Source organism: Zootermopsis nevadensis, unplaced genomic scaffold, assembly GCF_977971745.1.
Source record: "Zootermopsis nevadensis isolate Lab colony 2312 unplaced genomic scaffold, Znev_1.0 Znev_ptg000236l, whole genome shotgun sequence".
Lineage (NCBI taxonomy): Eukaryota > Metazoa > Arthropoda > Insecta > Blattodea > Termopsidae > Zootermopsis > Zootermopsis nevadensis.
Window position 1 is genome coordinate 1 of NW_028259364.1, and position 15,000 is coordinate 15,000.

The 15,000-nt window shown below is 50.9% G+C and overlaps 2 non-coding genes across 2 annotated transcripts; both read right to left on the reverse strand.

Moving 5' to 3' along the window:
• Positions 1 to 710: 710 nt before the first annotated feature.
• LOC147870631 (5.8S ribosomal RNA) lies at positions 711 to 866 on the reverse strand. The gene has a single exon (XR_015533263.1). It is a non-coding gene; the product is annotated as a 5.8S ribosomal RNA (ribosomal RNA).
• Positions 867 to 1,690: 824 nt separating this feature from the next.
• Positions 1,691 to 3,608, reverse strand: LOC147870632 (small subunit ribosomal RNA). The gene has a single exon (XR_015533269.1). It is a non-coding gene; the product is annotated as a small subunit ribosomal RNA (ribosomal RNA).
• Positions 3,609 to 15,000: the final 11,392 nt, after the last annotated feature.

Sequence of the window (15,000 nt, forward strand, 5' to 3'; positions counted from 1 at the left end):
GGAGACTTGGACTCGCTGGACCGCGCCCCGGGAGAGTGGGACCTCCCACACACGACATCTCCCTGCACGTCTCCGCGCGGGATTCCGTGCTGGGCTCTTCCCTGTTCGCTCGCAGCTACTGGGGGAATCCTTGTTAGTTTCTTTTCCTCCGCCTAGTAATATGCTTAAATTCAGCGGGTAGTCTCGCCTGATCTGAGGTCGGAAAGATGGTTTCTTGTACCGACGGGCCGATGTGAGCGGTCGGAAGCTTAGCCTCTCTCATTGAACTGATTTCTTTTTGTTTTGTTTTTTTTGTGGTCATTATTTATTGTGGTCATATCTTTCGCTCCCGCCCGGCAAGTGTGTGTCTCTCTCTCTGTCTCGGGAGTTTGCCTGTCTCCCATCACATCAAGCCGGGCGTCAGTTCTTCTCAGACGCGATCGGGGAAGGATGGGCCCCGTCGCCGAGGAGAGGAGGGCGAGCTAAGTCTATCCGCTCGCTCCACCGAACCCTGTGAAGCCTTCAAGGGCGACTGACTCCCCTTAACCTCCTCGCAGTCGCCGACGCCGCCACCGATTGCTCGGAGCGACGCCGGCGGTGCGAGGTGCAGGCTCGTCAGACCCCCCAGCGTAGGGCCGCTCGCGTGCCTTTATTTCTTTCTTTCTCTTTCTTTCTTTCTTTCTTTCCCTTATTATCTTAAAGACCGCGCGGGCCCACGGGTTTCATGTAGCCGACCCTCAGCCAGGCGTGGTCCGGGATTGGAAATCCAAGGACCGCAATGTGCGTTCGAAACGTCGATGTTCATGTGTCCTGCAGTTCACATGTCGACGCGCAATTAGCTGCGTTCTTCATCGACCCACGAGCCGAGTGATCCACCGCTCAGGGTTGTTTTTCTCTAGATTCGAGCAGAGCTTCGGGTAGGATGCTACTGCTAGTCCCGTAGGACAGGTAGTTGTTATTTTTCGAGGGGGAGCTGCCCCCAGAACAGCGGCACGGTCAGACCGCGCTCCCCTCTCGTTCAAGCGCCGCCGAAACGGCCTTGCGTGGGCAGATAAAGTGGCTTTAAGCCCAGTGCTCGCGGTCGCGCGGGTTGTCCTTGGATCCCTGAGGATCCTCGGAGCCCGCGTGCCGCCGGCACCCACTCACCATCTTTCGCTCCTACTTCCCACCTCGAGGCGGGACGGTCTTGCCGTCCCCCTCCGGGGGATTACTTCGCCGACCTGGACACCTCAGGCCGACGACGTTATCTCCGAGATCCGGCCGCTGCCAGGAAGAGCCGGTCCAATCACAGGCGAGATTACGCCTTCCGCAGAGCCCCGTTCATCTGGTTCATTCTTAATGCCTTCCTTTTATTAATTTTTGATGCGTCTTCCCCTCATTCGGGGGGAGACGGTGCGACTTTCGCCGACCGGTCCCCCCTCAGGTTGACGTCATCTATTTTTCAGTCATCAGTAGTGGTCACATATTATGATGCGTCTTCCCCCTCATGCGGGGGGAGTCGGTGCGACTTTCGCCGACCGGTCCCCCCTCAGGTTGACGTCATCTATTTTTCAGTCATCAGTAGAGGTTGTATTATCATGAATGACCAGACACGGGTACTTCCACGAGAAGGCGGTCCACTCGCAAGCGAGATTACGCACTCCCCCAGAGCCAGCAACCGTCCTCGGTTTCTTAATGCCTTCCTTCTCTGTTCGGTCACTCTCGGTGCCGTTAATGATCCTTCCGCAGGTTCACCTACGGAAACCTTGTTACGACTTTTACTTCCTCTAAATGATCAAGTTCGGGCATCTTCCCGGTGGAATCGAAGGGCCGAAACCCCGCGCCCACCGGTCCGAAGACCTCACTAAATCATTCAATCGGTAGTAGCGACGGGCGGTGTGTACAAAGGGCAGGGACGTAATCAACGCGAGCTTATGACTCGCGCTTACTGGGAATTCCTCGTTCATGGGGAACAATTGCAAGCCCCAATCCCTAGCACGAAGGAGGTTCAGCGGGTTACCCGGACCTTTCGGCCAGGGAGGACACGCTGATTCCTTCAGTGTAGCGCGCGTGCGGCCCAGAACATCTAAGGGCATCACAGACCTGTTATTGCTCAATCTCGTGCGGCTAGAAGCCGCCTGTCCCTCTAAGAAGATTAGGAGTCGCCGGTAGCACAGAGGATACCGGATGCGACTATTTAGCAGGCTAGAGTCTCGTTCGTTATCGGAATTAACCAGACAAATCGCTCCACCAACTAAGAACGGCCATGCACCACCACCCACCGAATCAAGAAAGAGCTCTCAATCTGTCAATCCTCCCGGTGTCTGGGCCTGGTGAGGTTTCCCGTGTTGAGTCAAATTAAGCCGCAGGCTCCACTCCTGGTGGTGCCCTTCCGTCAATTCCTTTAAGTTTCAGCTTTGCAACCATACTTCCCCCGGAACCCAAAAGCTTTGGTTTCCCGGAAGCCGCCCGCCGAGTCATCGGAGGAACTTCGGCGGATTGCTGGCTGGCATCGTTTATGGTTAGAACTAGGGCGGTATCTGATCGCCTTCGAACCTCTAACTTTCGTTCTTGATCAGAGAAAACATTCTTGGCAAATGCTTTCGCTTCTGTCCGTCTTGCGACGATCCAAGAATTTCACCTCTAACGTCGCAATACGAATGCCCCCGTCTGTCCCTTTTGATCATTACCTCGGGGCTTCCGAAAACCAACAAAATAGAACCGAGGTCCTATTCCATTATTCCATGCACTCGGTATTCAGGCGGCTGCTGCCTGCTTTAAGCACTCTAATTTGTTCAAAGTAAAAGTGCCGGCCCATCGTGACACTCGGTCAAGAGCACCGCGACGGGATTGTGTAGGCCCTCCCCGAGACGACCCGAGGCGTGGGAGCGTCGCCGCCCCCATCGCCCGCGGGCGCCGGCTCGGGCCACCGGCAGGACGTCCGCACGTGCGTGCCAGTTAGACACCGACGGGCGGTGAACCGGCAGCGTGGGACACAAGTCCGACTACGAGCTTTTTAACCGCAACAGCTTTAATATACGCTATTGGAGCTGGAATTACCGCGGCTGCTGGCACCAGACTTGCCCTCCAATGGATACTCGTTAAAGTCTTTAGAGTGTACTCATTCCGATTACGGGGCCTCGGATGAGTCCCGTATCGTTATTTTTCGTCACTACCTCCCCGTGCCGGGAGTGGGTAATTTGCGCGCCTGCTGCCTTCCTTGGATGTGGTAGCCGTTTCTCAGGCTCCCTCTCCGGAATCGAACCCTGATTCCCCGTTACCCGTTACAACCATGGTAGGCGCAGAGCCTACCATCGACAGTTGATAAGGCAGACATTTGAAAGATGCGTCGCCGGTTCGTAGACCGTGCGATCCGCCTCCATTTATTCAGAGTCACCAAGGCAAACGGCCGCGTGAGCGACCGATTGGTTTTGATCTAATAAAAGCGTCCCGACCGTCTCCGGTCGGGACTCGGTTGCATGTATTAGCTCTAGAATTACCACAGTTATCCAAGTAACTGTCCACCATCTAAGGAACCATAACTGATTTAATGAGCCATTCGCGGTTTCACCTTAATTTGGCTTGCACTGAGACATGCATGGCTTAATCTTTGAGACAAGCATATGACTACTGGCAGGATCAACCAGGGAACCGAAGACTCACTTGGAGCTCGTTTCTCCCCCTCCACGCGGTCCCGGATGGGTCCGGCGAGGGGGTCCAGTTCATACTTCAACGCTCGCACTCCGTGCGCCCCTGCGAGCAGGGGCCACTTCGTGCCGTTAGGGGGACGCCACGTGAGCGCCCCCAGAACCGTGGTGCCATTAGGGCACCCTTCCCTCTCTTCACTCGACATGCATAAGCGCCGAAGCGCCGTTTGGCATCGCGAGTCTAGCACGCGCCCGGACTACGAGTGAGTCGGTTGCAGTGTGTCCACGATACGCCGCCTATAGACCGTGTCCGGGGGACAGAGGGCCGCGGCATCGCGGTGGCGAAGGGTTTGCCGGGAAGGGGAACGAAGCCGGCCTTTTTCGTAAAATCGTTCCCCTGTTGCTTGCCGGGAAGGAGGACGAACCCGGTCTTTATCGTCAAATCGTCCTCCTGTTGCTTGCCGGAAAGGGGAACGAAGCCGGCCTTTTTCGTAAAATCGTTCCCCTGTTGCTTGCCGGGAAGGTGGACGAACCCGGTCTCTCTCGTAAAATCGTCCACCTGCTGCTTGCCGGGAAGGGGAACGAAGCCGGTCTTTTTCGTAAAATCGTTCCCCTGTTGCTTGCCGGGAAGGTGGACGAACCCGGTCTTTATCGTCAAATCGTCCACCTGCTGGTTGCCGGGAAGGGGAACGAAGCCGGCCTTTTTCGTAAAATCGTTCCCCTGTTGCTTGCCGGGAAGGAGGACGAACCCGGTCTTTATCGTCAAATCGTCCTCCTGTTGCTTGCCGGAAAGGGGAACGAAGCCGGCCTTTTTCGTAAAATCGTTCCCCTGTTGCTTGCCGGGAAGGTGGACGAACCCGGTCTCTCTCGTAAAATCGTCCACCTGCTGCTTGCCGGGAAGGGGAACGAAGCCGGTCTTTTTCGTAAAATCGTTCCCCTGTTGCTTGCCGGGAAGGTGGACGAACCCGGTCTTTATCGTCAAATCGTCCACCTGCTGCTTGCCGGGAAGGGGAACGAAGCCGGCCTTTTTCGTAAAATCGTTCCCCTGTCGCTTGCCGGGAAGGAGGACGAACCCGGTCTTTAACGTCAAATCGTCCTCCTGTTGCTTGCCGGAAAGGGGAACGAAGCCGGCCTTCTTCGTAAAATCGTTCCCCTGTTGCTTGCCGGGAAGGTGGACGAACCCGGTCTTTCTCGTAAAATCGTCCACCTGCTGCTTGCCGGGAAGGGGAACGAAGCCGGCCTTTTTCGTAAAATCGTTCCCCTGCCGGGCGGAGGACGGACCCGGGCTTTTCTTCCGTCAGTTGTGTCCTCCTGATGTATCCAGACACCACCCAAGGCTCAGGAATCGTCTTATGCGGAAAAAGGGCCAATTTATCAGCGACGCATCCGTTAGTTCAACTAGAGGAAGTGTGAAATTTTCCTACAAAATAAGGTGCCAGCGCGGCGTTTTCAGGGGAGACTCGTAACGTCTGAGCCTCAGAGAGCGCGACCCGGCCGAATGCGAGCGGCAGGTCCCCTAAAATCGGCCTACCTAACACGCACGGATGGGACTTTGAAATCTGAAGACGTGGAGGGCACGGACGGGAATATATATGCGGCAGAAGCCAGAGACACCGCCGGCAGCCTCACCGTGACCGCACGAGAAGTCGTCACTTGCGCCAATCTTGCACTCGAGTGCCGAGTCACCTACGAGCAGACCCCTGCTTCTGCCTGTCCATTGAGGGCAGCCGAGCACGCGATTCCCCAGGAGACGGACTTCTGTACACTTGTGCCCCTCTTGCCCTAAACGGGGTTCGAGCAGCGCGGGGAGAGGAATTCAGTCCCCGGCGGATGCGCGCTCGTTCTAAGTGCAGCTTCCGAGAGGCCGCCCGTGAAGGCCATCACTTGTGCCACTCTTGCACTCGGAATCGAGTGCCGACTCGAACCGGAGCCTCCGCCGGCCACTGCGTGGGTTGACGGGCGCCGACCCCGATGAAGACGGCGATCGGTGCACATGTGCCCCCCATGCCCTAAACGGGGTTCGAGCAGCGCGGGGAGAGGAATTCAGTCCCCGGCGGATGCGCGCTCGTTCTAAGTGCAGCTTCCCAGAGGCCGCCCGTTAAGGCCTTCACATGTGCCACTCTTGCACTCGTAGATGAGTGCCGACTCGAGCCCGAGTCTCCGCCGGACACCGCGCGTGATGACGTGCGCCAACCCCGATGGACACGGCGGTCGGTGCACTTGTGCTCCACTTGCCCTAAACGGTTGCAAGTAGAGCGGGCCGAGGCCAGCAGTCCCCCGGCGGATGCGCGCTGGTTCTAAGTGCAGCTTCCCAGAGGCCGCCCGTGAAGGCCGTCACGTGTGCCGCTCTTGCACTCGGAATCGAGTGCCGACTCGAACCGGAGCCTCCGCCGGCCACTGCGTGGGTTGACGGGCGCCGTCCCCGATGAAGACGGCGATCGGTGCACATGTGCCCCTCTTGCCCTAAACGGGGTTCGAGCAGCGCGGGGAGAGGTCTTCAGTCTCCCGCGGATGCACGCTGGTACTAAGGGCCGGCTCACAGAAGCCACCTGTAAAGGCCGTCACATGTGCCACTCTTGCACTCGTAGTCGAGGGCCGACTCGAGCCCGAGCCTCCGCCGGACACCGCGCGTGTTGACGTGCGCCAACCCCGATGGACTCGGCGGTCGGTGCATTTGTGCCCCACTTGCACTAAACGGTTGCAAGTACACCGGGCCGAGGAAAGCATTCCCCCGCGGTTGTCCGCTGGTACTAAGTGCAGCTTCCCAGAGGCCGCCCGTGAAGGCCGTCACGTGTGCCACTCTTGCACTCGGAATCGAGTGCCGACTCGAACCGGAGCCTCCGCCGGCCACTGCGCGGGTTGACGGGCGCCGACCCCGTTGAAGACGGCGATCGGTGCACATGTGCCACTCTTGCCCTAAACGGGGATCGAGCGGCGCGGGACGAGGCCTGCAGTCCCCCGCGTTGCCCGGTGGTACTGAGGGCAATCTCCCAGAGGCCGCCCGTGAAGGCCGTTACTTGTGTCACTCTTGCACTCAGTGCCCTGTGCCGACTCGAACCCGAGACTCGGCCGGTCTTCGCAGGCAACAGCGCGGGTTGACCACAAATTACACGGCGGTCGATACACTTGTGCCCCTCTTGCCCTAAACGGTCGCAAGTAGCGCGGGCCGAGGCCTGCAGTCCCTCGCTGTTGTCCGCTGGTACTAGGGGCAGCTTCCCAGAGGCCGCCCGTGAAGACCATCACTTGTGCCACTCTTGCACTCAGGCTCGAGTGCCGACTCGAACCCGAGACTCGACCAGTCTTCGCCGGCCACTGAGCGGGGTGACGGGCGCCGACCCCAAAGGACACGGCGGTCGGTGCACTTGTGCCACTCTTGCCCTAAACGGGGATCGAGCGGCGCGGGTCGAGGCCTGCAGTCCCCCGCGTTGCCCGGTGGTACTGAGGGCAATCTCCCAGAGGCCGCCCGTGAACGCCGTTACTTGTGTCACTCTTGCACTCAGTGTCCTGTGCCGACTCGAACCCGAGACTCGGCCGGTCTTCGCCGGCCACTGAGCGGGGTGACGGGCGCCGACCCCAAAGGACACGGCGGTCGGTGCACTTGTGCCACTCTTGCCCTAAACTGCCTCAGCCAACGCGGGGCGGAAGCGCGAATGGCCTGCCGGCGACAGTGTCCCCGGCGGCCGGTAGTCCAATCTCAGACTTCCCCCTGCTCGAGGAGAGCCTCGCTCGCCAAGCTCATATACTATAGTCTGGACCCCCCTTATCTCAGCATTCGTCAGTCACGGAAGAGGCAGAGCCGCGGACACCGGCGGATGGCCCTTCGGCTGCCGCCAGAAATTTTAATTAAGTTTTTCTCTTCCTTAATCATTTCCGATCATACTAAATTTTGTATATGTTAGAATACATACACATACTTACTTATATAACCGCTTTATTTAATATTTTTCTGCACTTTAGAAATTTTCGGACTTAGCCGCTGAAGCGACTCAAGTAACACGCACGGTGGGACATAGCCGCAGAACTGGTTTCAAGTACCACGCACCACGGGACATAGCCGCAGAATTCGTACCGTCCAAGTAAGGCCCAGCTAACACAGCGGAAATTTATTTTTAGTCAATTAACGGCATTACTATGCACAGCAAGCCCAATTTTCTTCAATTATGTGTATTTTTCTGCATTTTGGAAATTTTTTGGACTTAGCCGCTGAAGCGACTCAACTAACACGCACGGTCGGACATAGCCGCAGAACTGGTTTCAAGTACCACGCACCACGGGACATAGCCGCAGAATTCGTACCGTCCAAGTAAGGCCCACCTAACACAGCGGAAATTTATTTTTAATCTATTAACGATATTATTAAGCACAGCAAGGCCAACTTTCTTCAATTATGTATATTTTTCTGCATTTTGGAAATTTTCGGACTTAGCCGCTGAAGCGACTCAAGTAACACGCACGGTGGGACATAGCCGCAGAACTGGTTTCAAGTACCACGCACCACGGGACATAGCCGCAGAATTCGTACCGTCCAAGTAAGGCCCAGCTAACACAGCGGAAATTTATTTTTAGTCAATTAACGGCATTACTATGCACAGCAAGCCCAATTTTCTTCAATTATGTGTATTTTTCTGCATTTTGGAAATTTTTTGGACTTAGCCGCTGAAGCGACTCAACTAACACGCACGGTCGGACATAGCCGCAGAACTGGTTTCAAGTACCACGCACCACGGGACATAGCCGCAGAATTCGTACCGTCCAAGTAAGGCCCACCTAACACAGCGGAAATTTATTTTTAATCTATTAACGATATTATTAAGCACAGCAAGGCCAACTTTCTTCAATTATGTATATTTTTCTGCATTTTGGAAATTTTCGGACTTAGCCGCTGAAGCGACTCAAGTAACACGCACGGTGGGACATAGCCGCAGAACTGGTTTCAAGTACCACGCACCACGGGACATAGCCGCAGAATTCGTACCGTCCAAGTAAGGCCCACCTAACACAGCGGAAATTTATTTTTAGTCAATTAACGGCATTACTATGCACAGCAAGCCCAATTTTCTTCAATTATGTGTATTTTTCTGCATTTTGGAAATTTTTTGGACTTAGCCGCTGAAGCGACTCAACTAACACGCACGGTCGGACATAGCCGCAGAACTGGTTTCAAGTACCACGCACCACGGGACATAGCCGCAGAATTCGTACCGTCCAAGTAAGGCCCAGCTAACACAGCGGAAATTTATTTTTAGTCAATTAACGGCATTACTATGCACAGCAAGCCCAATTTTCTTCAATTATGTGTATTTTTCTGCATTTTGGAAATTTTTTGGACTTAGCCGCTGAAGCGACTCAACTAACACGCACGGTCGGACATAGCCGCAGAACTGGTTTCAAGTACCACGCACCACGGGACATAGCCGCAGAATTCGTACCGTCCAAGTAAGGCCCAGCTAACACAGCGGAAATTTATTTTTAGTCAATTAACGGCATTACTATGCACAGCAAGGCCAACTTTCTTCAATTATGAATATTTTTCTGCATTTTGGAAATTTTCGGACTTAGCCGCTGAAGCGACTCAAGTAACACGCACGGTGGGACATAGCCGCAGAACTGATTTCAAGTACCACGCACCACGGGACATAGCCGCAGAATTCGTACCGTCCAAGTAAGGCCCACCTAACACAGCGGTAATTTATTTTTAATCTATTAACGATTTTATTAAGCACAGCAAGCCCAATTTTCTTCAATTATGTGTATTTTTCTGCATTTTGGAAATTTTTTGGACTTAGCCGCTGAAGCGACTCAACTAACACGCACGGTCGGACATAGCCGCAGAACTGGTTTCAAGTACCACGCACCACGGGACATAGCCGCAGAATTCGTACCGTCCAAGTAAGGCCCACCTAACACAGCGGAAATTTATTTTTAATCTATTAACGATATTATTAAGCACAGCAAGGCCAACTTTCTTCAATTATGTATATTTTTCTGCATTTTGGAAATTTTCGGACTTAGCCGCTGAAGCGACTCAAGTAACACGCACGGTGGGACATAGCCGCAGAACTGATTTCAAGTACCACGCACCACGGGACATAGCCGCAGAATTCGTACCGTCCAAGTAAGGCCCACCTAACACAGCGGTAATTTATTTTTAATCTATTAACGATTTTATTAAGCACAGCAAGCCCAATTTTCTTCAATTATGTGTATTTTTCTGCATTTTGGAAATTTTTTGGACTTAGCCGCTGAAGCGACTCAACTAACACGCACGGTCGGACATAGCCGCAGAACTGGTTTCAAGTACCACGCACCACGGGACATAGCCGCAGAATTCGTACCGTCCAAGTAAGGCCCACCTAACACAGCGGAAATTTATTTTTAGTCAATTAACGGCATTACTATGCACAGCAAGGCCAACTTTCTTCAATTATGAATATTTTTCTGCATTTTGGAAATTTTCGGACTTAGCCGCTGAAGCGACTCAACTAACACGCACGGTCGGACATAGCCGCAGAACTGGTTTCAAGTACCACGCACCACGGGACATAGCCGCAGAATTCGTACCGTCCAATTAAGGCCCACCTAACACAGCGGAAATTTATTTTTAATCTATTAACGATATTATTAAGCACAGCAAGGCCAACTTTCTTCAATTATGTATATTTTTCTGCATTTTGGAAATTTTCGGACTTAGCCGCTGAAGCGACTCAAGTAACACGCACGGTGGGACATAGCCGCAGAACTGATTTCAAGTACCACGCACCACGGGACATAGCCGCAGAATTCGTACCGTCCAAGTAAGGCCCAGCTAACACAGCGGAAATTTATTTTTAATCTATTAACGATATTATTAAGCACAGCAAGCCCAATTTTCTTCAATTATGTGTATTTTTCTGCATTTTGGAAATTTTTTGGACTTAGCCGCTGAAGCGACTCAACTAACACGCACGGTCGGACATAGCCGCAGAACTGGTTTCAAGTACCACGCACCACGGGACATAGCCGCAGAATTCGTACCGTCCAAGTAAGGCCCAGCTAACACAGCGGAAATTTATTTTTAGTCAATTAACGGCATTACTATGCACAGCAAGGCCAACTTTCTTCAATTATGAATATTTTTCTGCATTTTGGAAATTTTCGGACTTAGCCGCTGAAGCGACTCAAGTAACACGCACGGTGGGACATAGCCGCAGAACTGGTTTCAAGTACCACGCACCACGGGACATAGCCGCAGAATTCGTACCGTCCAAGTAAGGCCCACCTAACACAGCGGAAATTTATTTTTATTCTATTAACGATATTATTAAGCACAGCAAGGCCAACTTTCTTCAATTATGTATATTTTTCTGCATTTTGGAAATTTTCGGACTTAGCCGCTGAAGCGACTCAACTAACACGCACGGTCGGACATAGCCGCAGAACTGGTTTCAAGTACCACGCACCACGGGACATAGCCGCAGAATTCGTACCGTCCAAGTAAGGCCCAGCTAACACAGCGGAAATTTATTTTTAATCTATTAACGATATTATTAAGCACAGCAAGCCCAATTTTCTTGAATTATGTGTATTTTTCTGCATTTTGGAAATTTTTTGGACTTAGCCGCTGAAGCGACTCAACTAACACGCACGGTCGGACATAGCCGCAGAACTGGTTTCAAGTACCACGCACCACGGGACATAGCCGCAGAATTCGTACCGTCCAAGTAAGGCCCACCTAACACAGCGGAAATTTATTTTTATTCTATTAACGATATTATTAAGCACAGCAAGGCCAACTTTCTTCAATTATGTATATTTTTCTGCATTTTGGAAATTTTTTGGACTTAGCCGCTGAAGCGACTCAACTAACACGCACGGTCGGACATAGCCGCAGAACTGGTTTCAAGTACCACGCACCACGGGACATAGCCGCAGAATTCGTACCGTCCAAGTAAGGCCCACCTAACACAGCGGAAATTTATTTTTAATCTATTAACGATATTATTAAGCACAGCAAGCCCAATTTTCTTCAATTATGTGTATTTTTCTGCATTTTGGAAATTTTTTGGACTTAGCCGCTGAAGCGACTCAACTAACACGCACGGTCGGACATAGCCGCAGAACTGGTTTCAAGTACCACGCACCACGGGACATAGCCGCAGAATTCGTACCGTCCAAGTAAGGCCCACCTAACACAGCGGAAATTTATTTATAGTCAATTAACGGCATTACTATGCACAGCAAGGCCAACTTTCTTCAATTATGAATATTTTTCTGCATTTTGGAAATTTTCGGACTTAGCCGCTGAAGCGACTCAACTAACACGCACGGTCGGACATAGCCGCAGAACTGGTTTCAAGTACCACGCACCACGGGACATAGCCGCAGAATTCGTACCGTCCAAGTAAGGCCCAGCTAACACAGCGGAAATTTATTTTTAATCTATTAACGATATTATTAAGCACAGCAAGCCCAATTTTCTTCAATTATGTGTATTTTTCTGCATTTTGGAAATTTTTTGGACTTAGCCGCTGAAGCGACTCAACTAACACGCACGGTCGGACATAGCCGCAGAACTGGTTTCAAGTACCACGCACCACGGGACATAGCCGCAGAATTCGTACCGTCCAAGTAAGGCCCACCTAACACAGCGGAAATTTATTTTTAATCTATTAACGATATTATTAAGCACAGCAAGCCCAATTTTCTTCAATTATGTGTATTTTTCTGCATTTTGGAAATTTTTTGGACTTAGCCGCTGAAGCGACTCAACTAACACGCACGGTCGGACATAGCCGCAGAACTGATTTCAAGTACCACGCACCACGGGACATAGCCGCAGAATTCGTACCGTCCAAGTAAGGCCCAGCTAACACAGCGGTAATTTATTTTTAATCTATTAACGATTTTATTAAGCACAGCAAGCCCAATTTTCTTCAATTATGTGTATTTTTCTGCATTTTGGAAATTTTCGGACTTAGCCGCTGAAGCGACTCAACTAACACGCACGGTCGGACATAGCCGCAGAACTGGTTTCAAGTACCACGCACCACGGGACATAGCCGCAGAATTCGTACCGTCCAAGTAAGGCCCAGCTAACACAGCGGAAATTTATTTTTAATCTATTAACGATATTATTAAGCACAGCAAGCCCAATTTTCTTCAATTATGTGTATTTTTCTGCATTTTGGAAATTTTTTGGACTTAGCCGCTGAAGCGACTCAACTAACACGCACGGTCGGACATAGCCGCAGAACTGGTTTCAAGTACCACGCACCACGGGACATAGCCGCAGAATTCGTACCGTCCAAGTAAGGCCCAGCTAACACAGCGGAAATTTATTTTTAATCTATTAACGATATTATTAAGCACAGCAAGCCCAATTTTCTTCAATTATGTGTATTTTTCTGCATTTTGGAAATTTTTTGGACTTAGCCGCTGAAGCGACTCAACTAACACGCACGGTCGGACATAGCCGCAGAACTGGTTTCAAGTACCACGCACCACGGGACATAGCCGCAGAATTCGTACCGTCCAAGTAAGGCCCACCTAACACAGCGGAAATTTATTTTTAATCTATTAACGATATTATTAAGCACAGCAAGGCCAACTTTCTTCAATTATGTATATTTTTCTGCATTTTGTTAATTTTTTGGACTTAGCCGCTGAAGCGACTCAACTAACACGCACGGTCGGACATAGCCGCAGAACTGATTTCAAGTACCACGCACCACGGGACATAGCCGCAGAATTCGTCCCGTCCAAGTAAGGCCCACCTAACACAGCGGAAATTTATTTTTAGTCAATTAACGGCATTACTATGCACAGCAAGGCCAACTTTCTTCAATTATGAATATTTTTCTGCATTTTGGAAATTTTCGGACTTAGCCGCTGAAGCGACTCAACTAACACGCACGGTCGGACATAGCCGCAGAACTGGTTTCAAGTACCACGCACCACGGGACATAGCCGCAGAATTCGTACCGTCCAAGTAAGGCCCAGCTAACACAGCGGAAATTTATTTTTAATCTATTAACGATATTATTAAGCACAGCAAGCCCAATTTTCTTCAATTATGTGTATTTTTCTGCATTTTGGAAATTTTTTGGACTTAGCCGCTGAAGCGACTCAACTAACACGCACGGTCGGACATAGCCGCAGAACTGGTTTCAAGTACCACGCACCACGGGACATAGCCGCAGAATTCGTACCGTCCAAGTAAGGCCCACCTAACACAGCGGAAATTTATTTTTAATCTATTAACGATATTATTAAGCACAGCAAGGCCAACTTTCTTCAATTATGTATATTTTTCTGCATTTTGGAAATTTTCGGACTTAGCCGCTGAAGCGACTCAAGTAACACGCACGGTGGGACATAGCCGCAGAACTGGTTTCAAGTACCACGCACCACGGGACATAGCCGCAGAATTCGTACCGTCCAAGTAAGGCCCACCTAACACAGCGGAAATTTATTTTTAGTCAATTAACGGCATTACTATGCACAGCAAGCCCAATTTTCTTCAATTATGTGTATTTTTCTGCATTTTGGAAATTTTTTGGACTTAGCCGCTGAAGCGACTCAACTAACACGCACGGTCGGACATAGCCGCAGAACTGGTTTCAAGTACCACGCACCACGGGACATAGCCGCAGAATTCGTACCGTCCAAGTAAGGCCCAGCTAACACAGCGGAAATTTATTTTTAGTCAATTAACGGCATTACTATGCACAGCAAGGCCAACTTTCTTCAATTATGAATATTTTTCTGCATTTTGGAAATTTTCGGACTTAGCCGCTGAAGCGACTCAACTAACACGCACGGTCGGACATAGCCGCAGAACTGGTTTCAAGTACCACGCACCACGGGACATAGCCGCAGAATTCGTACCGTCCAAGTAAGGCCCAGCTAACACAGCGGAAATTTATTTTTAATCTATTAACGATATTATTAAGCACAGCAAGGCCAACTTTCTTCAATTATGTATATTTTTCTGCATTTTGGAAATTTTCGGACTTAGCCGCTGAAGCGACTCAAGTAACACGCACGGTGGTTCATAGCCGCAGAACTGGTTTCAAGTACCACGCACCACGGGACATAGCCGCAGAATTCGTACCGTCCAAGTAAGGCCCACCTAACACAGCGGAAATTTATTTTTAGTCAATTAACGGCATTACTATGCACAGCAAGCCCAATTTTCTTCAATTATGTGTATTTTTCTGCATTTTGGAAATTTTTTGACTTAGCCGCTGAAGCGACTCAACTAACACGCACGGTCGGACATAGCCGCAGAATTCGTACCGTCCAAGTAAGGCCCAGCTAACACAGCGGAAATTTATTTTTAATCTATTAACGATATTATTAAGCACAGCAAGCCCAATTTTCTTCAATTATGTGTATTTTTCTGCATTTTGGAAAT